This window comes from Lampetra planeri, unplaced genomic scaffold (assembly GCF_965212315.1).
Source record: "Lampetra planeri unplaced genomic scaffold, kcLamPlan1.2.h2 scaffold_1604, whole genome shotgun sequence".
NCBI classification, from domain to species: Eukaryota; Metazoa; Chordata; class Hyperoartia; order Petromyzontiformes; family Petromyzontidae; genus Lampetra; species Lampetra planeri.
In genome coordinates, this window is record NW_027614334.1 from 11,317 (window position 1) to 27,558 (window position 16,242).

The window sequence follows — 16,242 nt, forward strand, 5'->3', positions numbered from 1 at the left end:
TTATCAGAGTTTATTTTTTGTTTGCATTATGACTGCAGGTATTGTGGTCAATGCAAACACGACTCCTTGTTAAAAAGGTGTCAGTTTTGTTGCCAGATAGAAGGGTAAAAAACCAATTATCAGATCCGTCTCTCCCCCCCCCCCCCGTCTCTCTCCCCCCCCCCGTGTCTTCCCCCCCCCCCCGTGTCTCTCCCCCGTGTCTCTCCCCCGTGTCTCTCCCCCCCCCCCGTGTCTTCCCCCCCCCCCCCCCGTGTCTCTCCCCCGTGTCTCTCCCCCCCCCCGTGTCTCCCCCCCCCCCGTGTCTCTCCCCGTGTCTCTCTCCGTGTCTCTCCCCCGTGTCTTCCCCCCCCCCCCCGTGTCTCTCCCCCGTGTCTCTCCCCCCCCCCCGTGTCTCCCCCCCCCCCCCGTGTCTCTCCCCGCGTCTCTCCCCCCCCACCCCCCCCCACCCCACCCACCCCCCCCCCCCCCCCCCCCACGTGCCTCCCAGGGAGAGCCGTCGACCCTTGTGGACAAAGCTCCCCACCACGGACGACCAAGACTCCCAGACTGCGGCGGCCACCGCAGCCCTGATGATGATGGTGCCCGTGGGGGAGGGGCGAGGGGGTGGGGGGGGAGGGGCAAGGGGGGGAGGGGCGAGGGGGTGCGGGGGGGGGCGGCCCCCCCCACCGACTCTGGAGGATCCTCGGCCCCCGACTCGGCACGCTCCGAGGGGCCGGCTCTGCCCACGTTTGAGGGCCTCTTCGAATCGGAGGAGCGAGCCGGTGAGAGGGGGGGGGGGGTGGTGAGAGTGTGAGTGAGAGAGTGAGAGAGAGAGTGAGTGAGAGTGAGAGAGAGAGTGAGTGAGAGTAAGAGAAGACACTTTGCTCGCGACCTGGCCTAGTATTCGTGCTCCAGTCGGAGCCTCGGTCCCAGCAAGCCCCTCATCATCATCGCCACTAACCGAGCAACCCTCGTTCGTGGTCTTGTCGCCTTGTAACCTTTTTTTTTCCGCGTTTTGTAGACGGCCATTTTTGCCTGAGCAAACACAAAAACCGCCAGGTTATCATGGCGCTCGTTCGCTCTGTACGGCACTCCGCATACAAGGCTGCTTTTGAAGAAAGGCACTCCTAGCTTTCTGAAGATGGATCCCAGCGTTTTGAATAGTGGCGTCAGTCTCTGGCATTCTATATATATATGTGTAGTGGTGATAACTACTCGCTTGTTCGCAAGCTGTGAGAGAGCGGTTGGTAAACAAGGTTTTCCCGCTCAATCAAACGGTCCGGGTCAAATGGGATGAGGTAGGATCCAAACGCCAGATTGGGAAGGACCAATCGGAGGGGTCCAAGAGGTGGCCGGGGATTGGTCAACCCGGCCACGAACCGGTATAAAAGCCGGAGCGCTGAGAGCTCTTGGCCAGTTCTGCTACACGAAGACCCAAGTCGGCCAAAGACATCTAGGACCCTGGACCAAGCCTTCCAGCCCCTGTGAGGGCGAAGGTCTCAGTGTAACCAGTGGTCAGGGGAGATGGGTCCTGGATAGGATCCTGGACCAAGCCTTCCCGCCCTTGTCAGGGCTAAGGGCTCAGTGTCACCAGTGGTCAGGGGATAGAGGTCCTGGATAGGATCCTGGACCAAGCCTTCCCGCCCTTGTCAGGGCTGGGGCTCAGAGTCACCAGTGGTCAGGGGAGATGGGTCCTGGATAGGACCCTGGCTCCCAGCCTTCCCGCCCTTGTCAGGGCGAAGGTCTCGAGCGACCAGAGGGTCGGGGACCGGCCGGACCAGCGGCGGGTCAGTGTGCCTCCCCTAGGTCCCAGCCGGAGGACGCTAGGCTAGCGGGGGGAGGTAGCCGGCAAGTCCGGAGTCTGTAGCTCCTCAGGATAGCGGGCACGGTGACCGTGTACCCCTTGTGTGTCAGGTGTAGCAAGTATTGGTGAATAAAAGCGTGTGGCCTTTAAGAAGTATCCGTCTCCTTCAAGAACGTTACATATTCGCGGCAAGATCTTCCCTTTCGCCGCAAGAACGCGCACGAGTCGGACGTTCCTGGGGTGACTTTCTTGACCCACACCGCTGAGGGCAGTGCCCAGTGAGCCAGCCTCCATTGGAGGGGGTCCCCGCTCCGTTTTGCCACGGGGGGGGTTCGTATAGTTCTTCCCACTGAGGAGGTAGTTGTCAATCAGCGTGGTGGAAGGTGTCTCTCCATTTCGTGCTCGGCAAGTTTTCCAGAGCCCGGCGATGAAACGCTTTCACGCAGCAGCCGTACAGCGCTGCTGTGGAGGCGCCTTCGAGAGCCACGTTCCCGCAGTCCGCGAGTTTGAGCAGCAGCACGCTTGTGTTGAGCAGTTCCGACGGACGTACTCGGAGACGGGGGTGAGTTCGGGGCTTCCGCCAGGATTTATTAACACGTATCGCTACTTCACAGGGTACACACAACTCCCAGGGGCTAGGGGGGTCCTACTCTGAGTCCGGGTCCCTGCCGGCTAGCTCCGGTCTCTCTCTCTCTCGTGTCGGATCGTGGACTCTGCCGACTCCACCTACTACCACCGGCTTCTCCCCAGACTCCCTATTGGATCCCTCTCACTACCCCTGGTTCTCTCTTCACCCTCTTTACTATCCCCGTTCCCACAGTGACCCCGCTTACGTCACGGGTCTCCCTTAAATATAATTCTAGATTTGAAGCTTTCGTGACTGCAAGGATTCATATTCTTATGTTTTTTCGGTAAAGTCACTGTGTAGGTAAAACATCAAAATTAATAAAAATAACATAAAAATAAAATAAAAATCACGACGTTTTGGAGGCAACACAAGTCTCCGTCATCAGGTGGGACCGTCACAGCCAGATTAGCTGCATCAAGTGAGGCAATGATTCAAGATGTAAGCCCTTAAAAGCGAGTTGAGGGGGGAGGAGAGGGGGGGGGAGCTCATCAGAATGTGGTAGCCAATGAATGGAACGTATCGGGAGGGAGGGGGGGCCACGTTCCATTCATTGGCTACCACATTCTGATGAGCTCCCCCCCCCCTCTCCTCCTGCCCTTCAACTTGCTTATAAGGGCTTGCATCTTGAATCATTGCCTCACTTGATGCAGCTAATCCGGCTGTGACGGTCCCACCTGATGACGGGAGACTTGTGTTGCCTCCGAAACGTCGTGATTTTTATTTAATTTTTTATTTTATTTTTAATTAATTTTGATGTTTTACCTACACAGTGACTTTACCGACAAAACCTAAGAATATATTTCCCTTAAATACCCTCTGAGGCGTGACGTCACGTGCACTGCCCAGCGCGTGCGACGCCACGTCCCGTGATGTCACCGCACCGGACAGCGCACGCGACGCCACCACTCTCCTCTACTCCTCAACACTTGCATCGCATCGCCCTGGGGGCTGCATGCAGGCAATGCGTAGCTCTGGGAAGGCGGACGGGGTGGGGGGGGGGGGATGGTTGGTTGGTTGGTGTGGGCAGCGTGTAGTTGCAGCTGCAGAGTCTGCATTGCCGAGAGTGTCGCGCGTAGTTTTTTATCTCCGGCCAACACGGTGCTTATGTCGGCCGCGTTTCTCCACTTGAGGTGGCCGTCGTGGTTTTTTCACCAGATCGCCTACCCGTCCGTATCCCGGCTGTGGTGAATCGGAGAGCCATTGTTTTTAAATCCTTTATATTAAGTTCACTTGCGTGCTTGCTTGCGCGCTTACGACCGTGCAAATCTTCCGGTCGTGTTTTAACCCACTTCCCGTGATCCAATCGAGCTGACATTTTGCACACAGACTCGTTGTGCGTGACAATGCATTTTCGTGAAAAAATTTCCAAAATTTCCAAAATTTTACACTTTTTAGGTAAAAAAAAATTCTATGTAATTACCAATTGCTTAAGGGTGGCAGGCAATCATCTGACCCATAGGTGGCAGCCATCTCAAGCCAGAGGACGAGAGGACTCTAGCCGCCATGCATATAAAGGATTTATAGTGAAAAACTTTGTTTTTACGGGTTAATTTTTTTACTTATTCCAGTTCACAAGCACTCCACCGCTGCTGGCAGGCAACGGGAAGTGGGCAGACAGCCCACAAGAGACGTACCGCCACGTGGCACTCGGAGCCCCGCTCGCGCGTGGCCCCTCTCTCTCTCTCTTCGTTCCTCGTCTGACCACGTGTCCCTCATCTCTCCCCTTATTTAACGCCTGGGTCACGTGGTGCACTCCAGCCAATTCTCAACAGCCTGCGCCGAATGTTCCAGATTCCTCCATCAACTCCCGGGACCACGCCCCTGACTTGTCTTCCCATTGGCTGAGGCCAAAACCAGCAGAACCAATCACCCTAGCTGGCACCCCTCGATCACGCCAGGGCCATGCTCCCAGGCTCTCCCCCCATTGGCTGTAAAGCAGGACCGGCAGAGCCGATGACCACGTGAGCCGGACATAGGCTCTCATTACACCAGCGCTGCTTGGCGTAGCGCAGCGACGTCCTCTTGATTGTTGATCACCACGCATACGTCGTCAGCGTATGCGGACAGCTTGACGTTTGCATTGTCAGGACCTGGGGATTACAAACCCGGTCAGGGTGGTCTTTAGGCTTCCTAGGAGTCGTTCCAGGGATGGTGTGTAGAGGAGTTGTGAAAAGGGGGCATCCCTGTCCGACTCCTCTTGTTACGGGGAAAGAGGACGGCCTAGGCGCTGGTTGACTTTTAGGAAGCTGCGTATGTCGGTGTACAAGAGTTTTACGTGTGTTACGAAGGTCGGTCCAAATCCAAGAGAGAGTAATAGCTTCTTCTTCTTCTTCTTGGTTCTTTCGGTAAAGTCACGTAAAAGGGAAGTAATAAAATAATAAAAATAAAACATAATAAAATAATTATCACGACGTTTCGGCCACAACGCAAGCAGCCGTCCTCAGGTGAAGAACAGGTCTGTCGAGAAGACAGAGTCTGAATGACAACCCCAGGCTTGGAGCGTCTTTTTAAGCTGGGTTGGAGGGGGGGAAGAGCGCCTTGACAAAATAATTTGCATATCAAGAGGAATTTAGCATATTTATGGGAAATGCGTAGGAGGTGGGCTGGGGGGTTTCAAGGTCATATTATGCCCATGCATTATGCAGGATTAGCAGCATCAAAGGGAGGGGGTAGGGGGTAGCAGAGGTGGGACAAAGTCATTGTTATGCAAGTCCAAGTCGAGTCGCAAGTCATCAAATTCATGACTCGAGTCTGACTCGAGTCCAAGTCACATGACTCGAGTCCACATCTCATAGGTGGGACAAAGTCATTGTTATGCAAGTCCAAGTCGAGTCGCAAGTCATCAAATTCATGACTCGAGTCTGACTCGAGTCCAAGTCACATGACTCGAGTCCACATCTCATAGGTGGGACAAAGTCATTGTTATGCAAGTCCAAGTCGAGTCGCAAGTCATCAAATTCATGACTCGAGTCTGACTCGAGTCCAAGTCACATGACTCGAGTCCACATCTCATAGGTGGGACAAAGTCATTGTTATGCAAGTCCAAGTCGAGTCGCAAGTCATCAAATTCATGACTCGAGTCTGACTCGAGTCCAAGTCACATGACTCGAGTCCACATCTCAGAGGTGGGACAAAGTCATTGTTATGCAAGTCCAAGTCGAGTCGCAAGTCATCAAATTCATGACTCGAGTCTGACTCGAGTCCAAGTCACATGACTCGAGTCCACACCTCTGGGGGGTAGCATTAACAAAGGGAGGGAATGTTAATAGTATCTAGAAGCAGGAAACCCGCAGCGGAGCAAATGATGCATTCCCTGTGGAGAACACAAGTGAGTGGACTGCGGTCAGAAAATCACCGTAAACGTGAACAACAATCAGTTAAGATCCGAAATGGTTGATTACGTCCTTCCAATGATTGCTGAGCCAGAATCCATCTTCTCGGTTGAAATTGTCTCCGTGTTTGTATATGTGGATCGCCTCATGAACGAATCTCTCATGGTAGCCAGATGGCTTGCAGAGAACCTCCGTCTTGGAGAAGTCAATGTCATGTGAGCCCACTGGATTGTAACAGTGGTCTGCCACGGCTCAAGGTACGCGTGGTTCACCCTGTCGAATGCTTTTTCTTGGGTCCATGATTAGGAGGCCTGAGTTGATGTTCTGCATGTCTGCCAAGGATATGACGTCCCTCGCCGTGCTTACGTTGTTGTTAGATGCAGCGGCCGGGGACGCAGTAGGTTTGTTCTTGTTGTACTACTTGATCTGCCACCATTTCCAGGCGGTTTTGCTATCGCTTTTGCGATTATCTTGTAGTCGGTACATAGGAGGCACACGGGCCGCCAGTTTTCTATTTCGCCGCAGGTCTCCCTTTTTGGGCAGCAGCGTTACCACCGCCCTCCCTCGCAAGCTCAACGGGAGCTCTCCTCTCCGCAGGCTCTGCTCCGCCAGGAGCTCCGGCAAACAGGGGCCAAGCTCGTTCCAAAAGGCTGCGTAGAATTCTACCGGTAGCCCGTCAATTCCTGGGAATTTTCCCCTGGGCAGTCCCTTCATCGCGACGTGTAGTTCCTCCAGGGTGACGGGGGGGGGGGGGGTCTCTAGTCCTTCTCTCTCTGCACTCCCCAAGGTGGGGGGGGGGGGGCCCCCTTCTAGCAGTTCTTTCACCGCCTCCTCCTCCTGTGTGTTTTCTTCTTCACGCAGTTTGGAGTAGAAGTTTCTGGCGATCTTCATGATGTTTTCCTCGGCGGTTGTTATGAACCCTTCTGGGGTCGTCAGGCTCAAGATATTATTGCCTCTGCTCGAGTGCTTGTTATTGTTGTTGTTGTTATTGTTGTTGTTGAATCGAAAACAATAATTGGAGGGTGTGTCCGCGTGTATGAGGTGCTGCGTCCTTTTTTGTCCAAAGGAAAAGTGTGCTTGTTGATCTGTGATGCTTCTGAAAAGCTGCTGCTGCTGCTGCTTCTCCAGTAGCAGCAGTGGGCCGCTTCCATCGTCGTCGTGTGCGAGAGAGTGAGATGAGAGTGAGATGAGGTGGGGTAATGGAGGGTGGAGGTGGAGGAGGGTGATGGTGTAATGGGCGGTGAGTAGGGGGTGAGTAGGGGGTGAGTAGGGGGTGAGTAGGGGGTGAGTAGGGGGTGAGTAGGGGGTGAGTAGGGGGTGTAACTCGATCCGCGCTGAGTGAGACCCACTGGACACTCAGCCGGCGTTCACGCCCGGAGCCGCCGGTTGAATAATTTATTATTATTGATTCATCATTCATGTAGCTGTTGTTGTTGTAGTGTATAGTAGTGTATAGTAGTGTATAGTAGTGTAGTATGTAGTGTATAGTAGTGTATAGTAGTGTATAGTAGTGTAGTATGTAGTGTATAGTAGTGTATAGTAGTGTAGTATGTAGTGTATAGTAGTATAGGGTAGTGTATAATAGTGTATAGTGTAGTATGTAGTACTATATAGTAGTGTATAGTGTAGTGTATAGTAGTGTAATGTGTAGTGTATAGTAGTGTATAGTAGTGTAATATGTAGTGTATAGTAGTATAGGGTAGTGTATAATAGTGTATAGTGTAGTATGTAGTACTATATAGTAGTGTATAGTGTAGTGTATAGTAGTGTAATGTGTAGTGTATAGTAGTGTATAGTAGTGTAATATGTAGTGTATAGTAGTATAGGGTAGTGTATAATAGTGTATAGTGTAGTATGTAGTACTGTATAGTAGTGTATAGTGTAGTGTATAGTAGTGTAATGTGTAGTGTATAGTAGTGTAGTATGTAGTGTATAGTAGTATTGGGTAGTGTATAATAGTGTATAGTGTAGTATGTAGTACTGTATAGTAGTGTATAGTGTAGTGTATAGTAGTATAGTAGTGTAGTGTATAATGTAGTGTAGTGTATAGTAGTGTAGTGTATAGTGTAGTGTATAGTGTAGTGTATAGTAGTGTATAGTGTAGTGTATAGTGTAGTATATATAATGTAGTGTAGTGTATAATGTAGTGTATAGTAGTATAATATAGTGTATAATGTGTGTAGTGTATAATGTAGTGTATAGTAGTATAATATAGTGTATAATGTGTGTAGTGTATAATGTAGTGTATAGTAGTGTAGTGTATAATGTAGTATAGTGTATAGTAGTATAGTGTAGTGTATAACGTGGTGTAGTGTATAATGTAGTGTGCAGTGTATAGCGTGTAGTGTATAGCGTGTAGTGTAGTGTATAGTATAGTGTATAATGTAGTATGTAGTGTAGTAGTGTAGTGTCTAGTGTAGTGTCTAGTGTAGTGTCTAGTGTAGTATGTAGTGTAGTGTATAGTGTAGTGTCTAGTGTAGTGTATAGTAGTGTGTAGTGTATAGCGTGTAGTGTATAGCGTGTAGTGTAGTGTATAGTGTAGTGTATAATGTAGTATGTAGTGTATAATGCAGTGTATAGTGTAGTGTATAATGTAGTGTATAGTATAGTGTATAATGTAGTATGTAGTGTATAGTGTAGTGTATAATGTAGTGTATAGTATAGTGTATAATGTAGTATGTAGTGTAGTAGTGTAGTGTATAGTGTAGTGTATAATGTAGTATGTAGTATAGTGTATAATGTAGTATGTAGTGTATAGTGTAGTGTATAGTGTAGTGTATAGTATAGTGTATAATGTAGTATGTAGTGTATAATGCAGTGTATAGTGTAGTGTATAATGTAGTGTATAGTATAGTGTATAATGTAGTATGTACTGTAGTAGTGTAGTGTATAGTGTAGTGTATAATGTATAATGTAGTGTATAGTATAGTGTATAATGTAGTATGTACTGTAGTAGTGTAGTGTATAGTGTAGTGTATAATGTATAGTGTAGTATACAATGTAGTGTAACGTCCCAGCCGTCTCTCCTGTGCGTGCACAGAACTCCAGAGCGAATCATCATCATCAGCAGCAGCAGCAGCTCCATCCCACCGCTACGTCCAGAAGCAGCAAAAGAAACAAAACAAGAAGAGACAGCGAGTGCAGAGAGCTTGTACTGCCATGGACGATCAGGACGGTGGCGGCGGTGGTGGTGGCGGTGGTGGTGGCGGTGGTGGTGGTGGCGGTGGTGGTGGTGGTGGTGGTGGCGGTGGTGGTGGTGGTGATGAGCTGGATTCTAGGGATCAGGTGGAAGGTGGATCTGCAGATGCACCACGTGTGCCACCCACCACCACCACCACCTCGGGTCTTCGCTCGCGAATGACGGAGGCGTTCAAGGTGAGAGCATCGTGTATGTGTGTACGTGTGTGTGTGTCTGTGTGAGTGTGTTTGTGTGTGTGTCTGTGTGTGTGTGTCTGTGTGTGTGTGTGTCTATTAAGGCTATACGGGGGATCTTTGTGTCTGTGTGTCTGTGTGTGTGTACGTGTTTGTGTGTCTGTGTGTATGTAACTGTGTGTGTGTGTCTGTGTGTGTGTGTGTATGTCTGTGTGTGTAACTGTGTGTGTGTACCTGTGTGTGTGTGTGTGTGTCTGTGTGTGTGTGTCTGTTAAGGCTATACGGGGGATCTTTGTGTCTGTCTGTGTGTGTGTGTCTGTGTGTGTGTCTGTGTGTGTGTGAGTGTGTGTCTGTGTGTCTGTGTGTGTGTGTGTGTGTCTGTGTGTGTGTCTGTGTGTGTGTGTGTGTCTGTGTGTGTGTCTGTGTGTGTGTCTGTGTGTGTGTGAGTGTGTGTCTGTGTGTCTGTGTGTGTGTGTGTGTGTCTGTGTGTCTGTGAGTGTGTGTCTGTGTGTCTGTGTGTGTGTGTCTGTGTGTGTGTGTGTGGTGGGGAGCGGTGGGTGTAGTGGTTAGCGCTATGCTATGAACCTGGCGACCCGAGTTCGATTCCCGCTCACGGCCAACACCGGTGACGATTATCTGAACCGGTCCTGGGCCTCCCCTAGGTCGACTCAGCCTTAAATGAGTAGCTGGTGCGGTGTGTAAACATCGCTAGCACTGGGGAGACAAAGGCGGTCGGGCGTGGTGCTGGCCACCCACCCCCTCGTGTGCCGTTCTGGCCTTCATAGGTGCTGCTCGCTAACAGCACTTGCCCCTAGAGTCTGTTAAGGCTATACGGGGGATCTTTGTTGTGTGCGTTTGTGTCTGTGTGTGTGTGTCTGTGTGTGTGTATGTGTGTCTGTGTGTGTGTGTACCTGTGTGTGTGTGTCTGTATGTGTCTGTGTGTGTACGTGTGTGTGTGTGTCTGTGTGTCTGTCTGTGTGTGTGTGTCTGTGTGTGTGTGTGTGTCTGTATGTGTGTGTCTGTGTGTGTACGTGTGTGTGTGTCTGTGTGTCTGTGTGTGTGTGTGTCTGTGTGTGTACCTGTGTACCTGTGTGTGTAGTGTAACTGTGTGTGTGTCTGTGTGTGTGTGTGTAACTGTGTGTGTGTGTCTGTGTGTGTGTCTGTATGTGTGTGTGTGTACGTGTGTGTCTGTCTGTGTGTGTGTGTGTCTGTGTGTGTACCTGTGTACCTGTGTGTGTAGTGTAACTGTGTGTGTGTCTGTGTGTGTGTGTGTGTGTGTCTGTGTGTAGTGTAACTGTGTGTGTGTCTGTGTGTCTGTGTGTGTGTCTGTGTGTAGTGTAACTGTGTGTGTGTCTGTGTGTGTGTCTGTGTGTGTGTCTGTGTGTGTAGTGTAACTGTGTGTGTGTCTGTGTGTGTGTCTGTGTGTGTGTCTGTGTGTGTAGTGTAACTGTGTGTGTGTCTGTGTGTGTGTCTGTGTGTGTGTCTGTGTGTGTAGTGTAACTGTGTGTGTGTCTGTGTGTGTGTCTGTGTGTGTGTCTGTGTGTGTAGTGTAACTGTGTGTGTGTCTGTGTGTGTGTCTGTGTGTGTAGTGTAACTGTGTGTGTGTCTGTGTGTGTGTCTGTGTGTGTGTCTGTGTGTGTGTGTCTGTGTGTGTAGTGTAACTGTGTGTGTGTCTGTGTGTGTGTCTGTGTGTGTAGTGTAACTGTGTGTGTGTCTGTGTGTGTGTCTGTGTGTGTGTCTGTGTGTGTGTCTGTGTGTGTGTGTCTGTGTGTAGTGTAACTGTGTGTGTGTCTGTGTGTGTGTCTGTGTGTGTGTCTGTGTGTGTAGTGTAACTGTGTGTGTGTCTGTGTGTGTGTCTGTGTGTGTGTCTGTGTGTGTGTCTGTGTGTAGTGTAACTGTGTGTGTCTGTGTGTGTGTCTGTGTGTGTGTCTGTGTGTGTGTCTGTGTGTGTAGTGTAACTGTGTGTGTGTCTGTGTGTGTGTCTGTGTGTGTGTCTGTGTGTGTGTGTCTGTGTGTAGTGTAACTGTGTGTGTGTCTGTGTGTGTGTCTGTGTGTGTGTCTGTGTGTGTAGTGTAACTGTGTGTGTGTGTCTGTGTGTGTGTGTGTGTGTCTGTGTGTGTGTCTGTGTGTGTGTGTAACTGTGTGTGTGTGTGTGTCTGTGTGTGTGTGTGTGTGTCTGTGTGTGTGTGTCTGTGTGTGTGTGTGTAACTGTGTGCAGGTCGTTCCCACTTACTCCCACGTGACCCCCTACGGAGGTCAGAGGTCAAAGGCCCCAATGGACTCCCTCTACTCGGCGGCCTCGCACGAGACGGCGGAGACTCCACCACGTGACTCGCCCGGCAAGCCCAACAGGCACAGGCAAAGCTCCCCCAGGTAGCCTCCAGCAGGGCTGCAGGGGCAAGTGCTGCTAGTGGTAGCAGTGTCTATGTACTACACACACCACACAGACAAAGCTCCCCCAGGTAGCCTCGAGCAGGGCTGCAGGGGCAAGTGCTGCTAGTGGTAGCAGTGTCTATGTACTACACACACCACACAGGCAAAGCTCCCCCAGGTAGCCTCGAGCAGGGCTGCAGGGGCAAGTGCTGCTAGTGGTAGCAGTGTCTATGTACTACACACACCACACAGGCAAAGCTCCCCCAGGTAGCCTCCAGCAGGGCTGCAGGGGCAAGTGCTGCTAGTGGTAGCAGTGTCTATGTACTACACACACCACACAGACAAAGCTCCCCCAGGTAGCCTCGAGCAGGGCTGCAGGGGCAAGTGCTGCTAGTGGTAGCAGTGTCTATGTACTACACACACCACACAGGCAAAGCTCCCCCAGGTAGCCTCGAGCAGGGCTGCAGGGGCAAGTGCTGCTAGTGGTAGCAGTGTCTATGTACTACACACACCACACAGGCAAAGCTCCCCCAGGTAGCCTCCAGCAGGGCTGCAGGGGCAAGTGCTGCTAGTAGCACCACCTATGATGTACACACACAGGCAAAGCTCCCCCAGGTAGCCTCCAGCAGGGCTGCAGGGGCAAGTGCTGTTAGTAGCACCGCCTATGATGTACACACACAGGCAAAGCTCCCCCAGGTAGCCTCCAGCAGGGCTGCAGGGGCAAGTGCTGTTAGTAGCACCACCTATGATGTACACACACAGACAAAGCTCCCCCAGGTAGCCTCCAGCAGGGCTGCAGGGGCAAGTGCTGCTAGTAGCACCACCTATGATGTACACACACAGGCAAAGCTCCCCCAGGTAGCCTCCAGCAGGGCTGCAGGGGCAAGTGCTGCTAGTAGCACCACCTATGATGCACACACACAGACAAAGCTCCCCCAGGTAGCCTCCAGCAGGGCTGCAGGGCTGCAGGGGCAAGTGCTGCTAGTAGCACCACCTATGATGTACACACACAGGCAAAGCTCCCCCAGGTAGCCTCCAGCAGGGCTGCAGGGGCAAGTGCTGCTAGTAGCACCGCCTATGATGCACACACACAGACAAAGCTCCCCCAGGTAGCCTCCAGCAGGGCTGCAGGGGCAAGTGCTGTTAGTGCTAGCGAGTAGCACCACCTATGATGTGCACACACAGGCAAAGCTCCCCCAGGTAGCCTCCAGCAGGACTGCAGGGGCAAGTGCTGCTAGTAGCACCACCTATGATGTACACACACAGGCAAAGCTCCCCCAGGTAGCCTCCAGCAGGGCTGCAGGGGCAAGTGCTGCTAGTAGCACCACCTATGATGTACACACACAGGCAAAGCTCCCCCAGGTAGCCTCGTGCAGGGCTGCAGGGGCAAGTGCTGCTAGTAGCACCACCTATGATGTACACACACAGGCAAAGCTCCCCCAGGTAGCCTCGAGCCGGGCTGCAGGGGCAAGTGCTGTTAGTAGCAACAGTGTCTATGTACTACACACACCACACAGACAAAGGTCCCCCAGGTAGCCTCGAGCAGGGCTACAGGGCTGTAGGGGCAAGTGCTGCTAGTAGCGAGTAGCGCCGCCTATGATGCACACACACAGACAAAGCTCCCCCAGGTAGTCTCGAGCAGGGCTGCAGGGCTGTAGGGGCAAGTGCTGCTAGTAGCACCACCTATGATGCACACACAGGGACAAATCTTCCCCTGCGAACCAGGTGAGGTAGTTAACATCTCATAGCCACCGTGATGATGATGATGAGAGAGACACAGACCTCCTGTAGACCAGGCGAGGTAGTGAACATCTCCTAGCCACCGTGATGATGATGAGAGAGACACAGACCTCCTGTAGACCAGGCGAGGTAGTGAACATCTCAAAGCCACCGTGATGATGATGATGATGAGAGAGACACAGACCTCCTGTAGACCAGGCGAGGTAGTCAACATCTCATAGCCACCGTGATGATGATGATGATGATGAGAGAGACACAGACCTCCTGTAGACCAGGCGAGGTAGTCAACATCTCCTAGCCACCGTGATGATGATGAGAGAGACACAGACCTCCTGTATACCAGGCGAGGTAGTCAACATCTCCTAGCCACCGTGATGATGATGATGATGATGAGAGAGACACAGACCTCCTGTAGACCAGGCGAGGTAGTCAACATCTCCTAGCCACCATGATGATGAGAGAGACACAGACCTCCTGTAGACCAGGCGAGGTAGTCAACATCTCCTAGCCACCGTGATGATGATGAGAGAGACAGACCTCCTGTAGACCAGACGAGGTAGTCAACATCTCATAGCCACCGTGATGATGATGAGAGAGACACAGACCTCCTGTAGACCAGGCCAGGTAGTCAACATCTCATAGCCACCGTGGTGATGATGATGATGAGAGAGACACAGACCTCCTGTATACCAGGCAAGGTAGTTAACATCTCATAGCCACCGTGATGATGATGATGATGAGAGAGACACAGACCTCCTGTAGACCAGGCGAGGTAGTCAACATCTCATAGCCACCGTGATGATGATGATGAGAGAGACACAGACCTCCTGTAGACCAGGCGAGGTAGTCAACATCTCATAGCCACCGTGATGATGATGATGATGAGAGAGACAGACCTCCTGTAGACCAGGCGAGGTAGTCAACATCTCCTAGCCACCGTGATGATGATGAGAGAGACACAGACCTCCTGTAGACCAGGCGAGGTAGTCAACATCTCCTAGCCACCGTGATGATGATGAGAGAGACACAGACCTCCTGTAGACCAGGCGAGGTAGTCAACATCTCCTAGCCACCATGATGATGAGAGAGACACAGACCTCCTGTAGACCAGGCGAGGTAGTCAACATCTCCTAGCCACCGTGATGATGATGAGAGAGACACAGACCTCCTGTAGACCAGGCGAGATAGTCAACATCTCCTAGCCACCGTGATGATGATGAGAGAGACACAGACCTCCTGTAGACCAGGCCAGGTAGTCAACATCTCATAGCCACCGTGGTGATGATGATGATGAGAGAGACACAGACCTCCTGTATACCAGGCAAGGTAGTTAACATCTCATAGCCACCGTGATGATGATGATGAGAGACACAGACCTCCTGTAGACCAGGCGAGGTAGTCAACATCTCCTAGCCACCGTGATGATGATGAGAGAGACACAGACCTCCTGTAGACCAGGCGAGATAGTCAACATCTCCTAGCCACCGTGATGATGATGAGAGAGACACAGACCTCCTGTAGACCAGGCCAGGTAGTCAACATCTCATAGCCACCGTGGTGATGATGATGATGAGAGAGACACAGACCTCCTGTATACCAGGCAAGGTAGTTAACATCTCATAGCCACCGTGATGATGATGATGAGAGACACAGACCTCCTGTAGACCAGGCGAGGTAGTCAACATCTCATAGCCACCGTGATGATGATGATGAGAGACACAGACCTCCTGTAGACCAGGCGAGGTAGTGAACATCTGCCCCCCGCGTCTCTGCCCCGTGAGTGTGCGTGTCCTCACGGCAACTCCGCTGGGCTCGGACGCGGGCGGCGGTGGCGACTGGAGGATGGGTGGGACAGCGACGGGGGGAGCGGAGAAGGAGGAGGAGGAGGAAGAGGAGGCCAAGTACCGTCGGGCCCACCACCGCGACTACTACGACCGGGAGGTCCTCTTCGACGCGGTCGCACGCGGATCGGCCGAGGATCTGGGAGGTCTCCGTGACTTCTTGCTGCTCAACGGGAAGAAGATGTCCGCTGAGGAGTTCAAAGGTTGCTCGCTTGCTCGCTTGCTCAGTCAGTCACTCAGTCAGTCAGTCGCTCGCTCGCTCGCTCGCTCGCTCACTCACTCAGTCATTCACTCACTCACCCACTCAGTCACTCGCTCAGTTACTCGGTCATTCACTCGCTCGCTCGCTCAGTCACTCACTCACCCACTCATTCACTCGCTCAGTCACTCGCTCAGTCACTCAGTTAATCACTGACTCAGTCACTCAGTCAGTCACTCGGTCATTCACTCGCTCAGTCACTCGCTCGCTCAGCCGCTCGCTCAGTCACTCGCTCACCCACTCAGTCACTCGCTCAGTCACTCATTCATTCACTCGCTCAGTCACTCATTCATTCACTCGCTCAGTCACTCACTCAGTCACTCACTCAGTCACTCACTCACCTGCTCAGTCACGACGCTGTCGCACGCGGATCGGCCGAGGATCTGGGAGGTCTCCGTGACTTCTTGCTGCTCAACGGGAAGAAGATGTCTGCTGAGGAGTTCAAAGGTTGCTCGCTTGCTCGGTCACTCGCTTTCTCAGTCAGTCACTCACTCAGTCAGTCACTCGGTCGCTCGCTCGCTCAGCCGCTCGCTCAGTCACTCACTCACCCACTCAGTCACTCGCTCAGTCACTCGGTCATTCACTCACTCACCCACTCAGTCACTCAGTCATTCACTCGCTCAGTCACTCAGTCAGTCACTCGCTCAGTCACTCACTCAGTCAGTCACTCACTCAGTCACTCACTCGCTGACTCACTCACTCAGTCACTCACTCACCCACTCACCCACCCACTCACTCGCTCAGTCACTCGTACGCTCGCTCGCTCAGTCACTCGCTCACTCACTCAATCACTCACTCAGTCACTCGTACGCTCGCTCAGTCACTCGCTCACTCACTCAGTCACTCACTCAGTCACTCACTCAGTCACTCGCTCAGTCACTCGCTCAATCACTCGCTCACTCGCTCAGTCACTC

The 16,242-nt window shown here is 52.0% G+C and overlaps 2 long non-coding RNA genes across 2 annotated transcripts; both read left to right on the top strand.

The window, feature by feature from the left end:
- Positions 1 to 639: 639 nt before the first annotated feature.
- On the top strand, positions 640 to 8,886 carry LOC144739622 (uncharacterized). The gene is made up of 2 exons (XR_013589480.1): positions 640 to 761; positions 8,784 to 8,886. It is a non-coding gene; the product is annotated as an uncharacterized LOC144739622 (long non-coding RNA).
- A 92-nt stretch (positions 8,887 to 8,978) lies between these two features.
- LOC144739621 (uncharacterized) lies at positions 8,979 to 15,304 on the top strand. The gene is made up of 3 exons (XR_013589479.1): positions 8,979 to 9,118; positions 11,334 to 11,488; positions 15,010 to 15,304. It is a non-coding gene; the product is annotated as an uncharacterized LOC144739621 (long non-coding RNA).
- Positions 15,305 to 16,242: the final 938 nt, after the last annotated feature.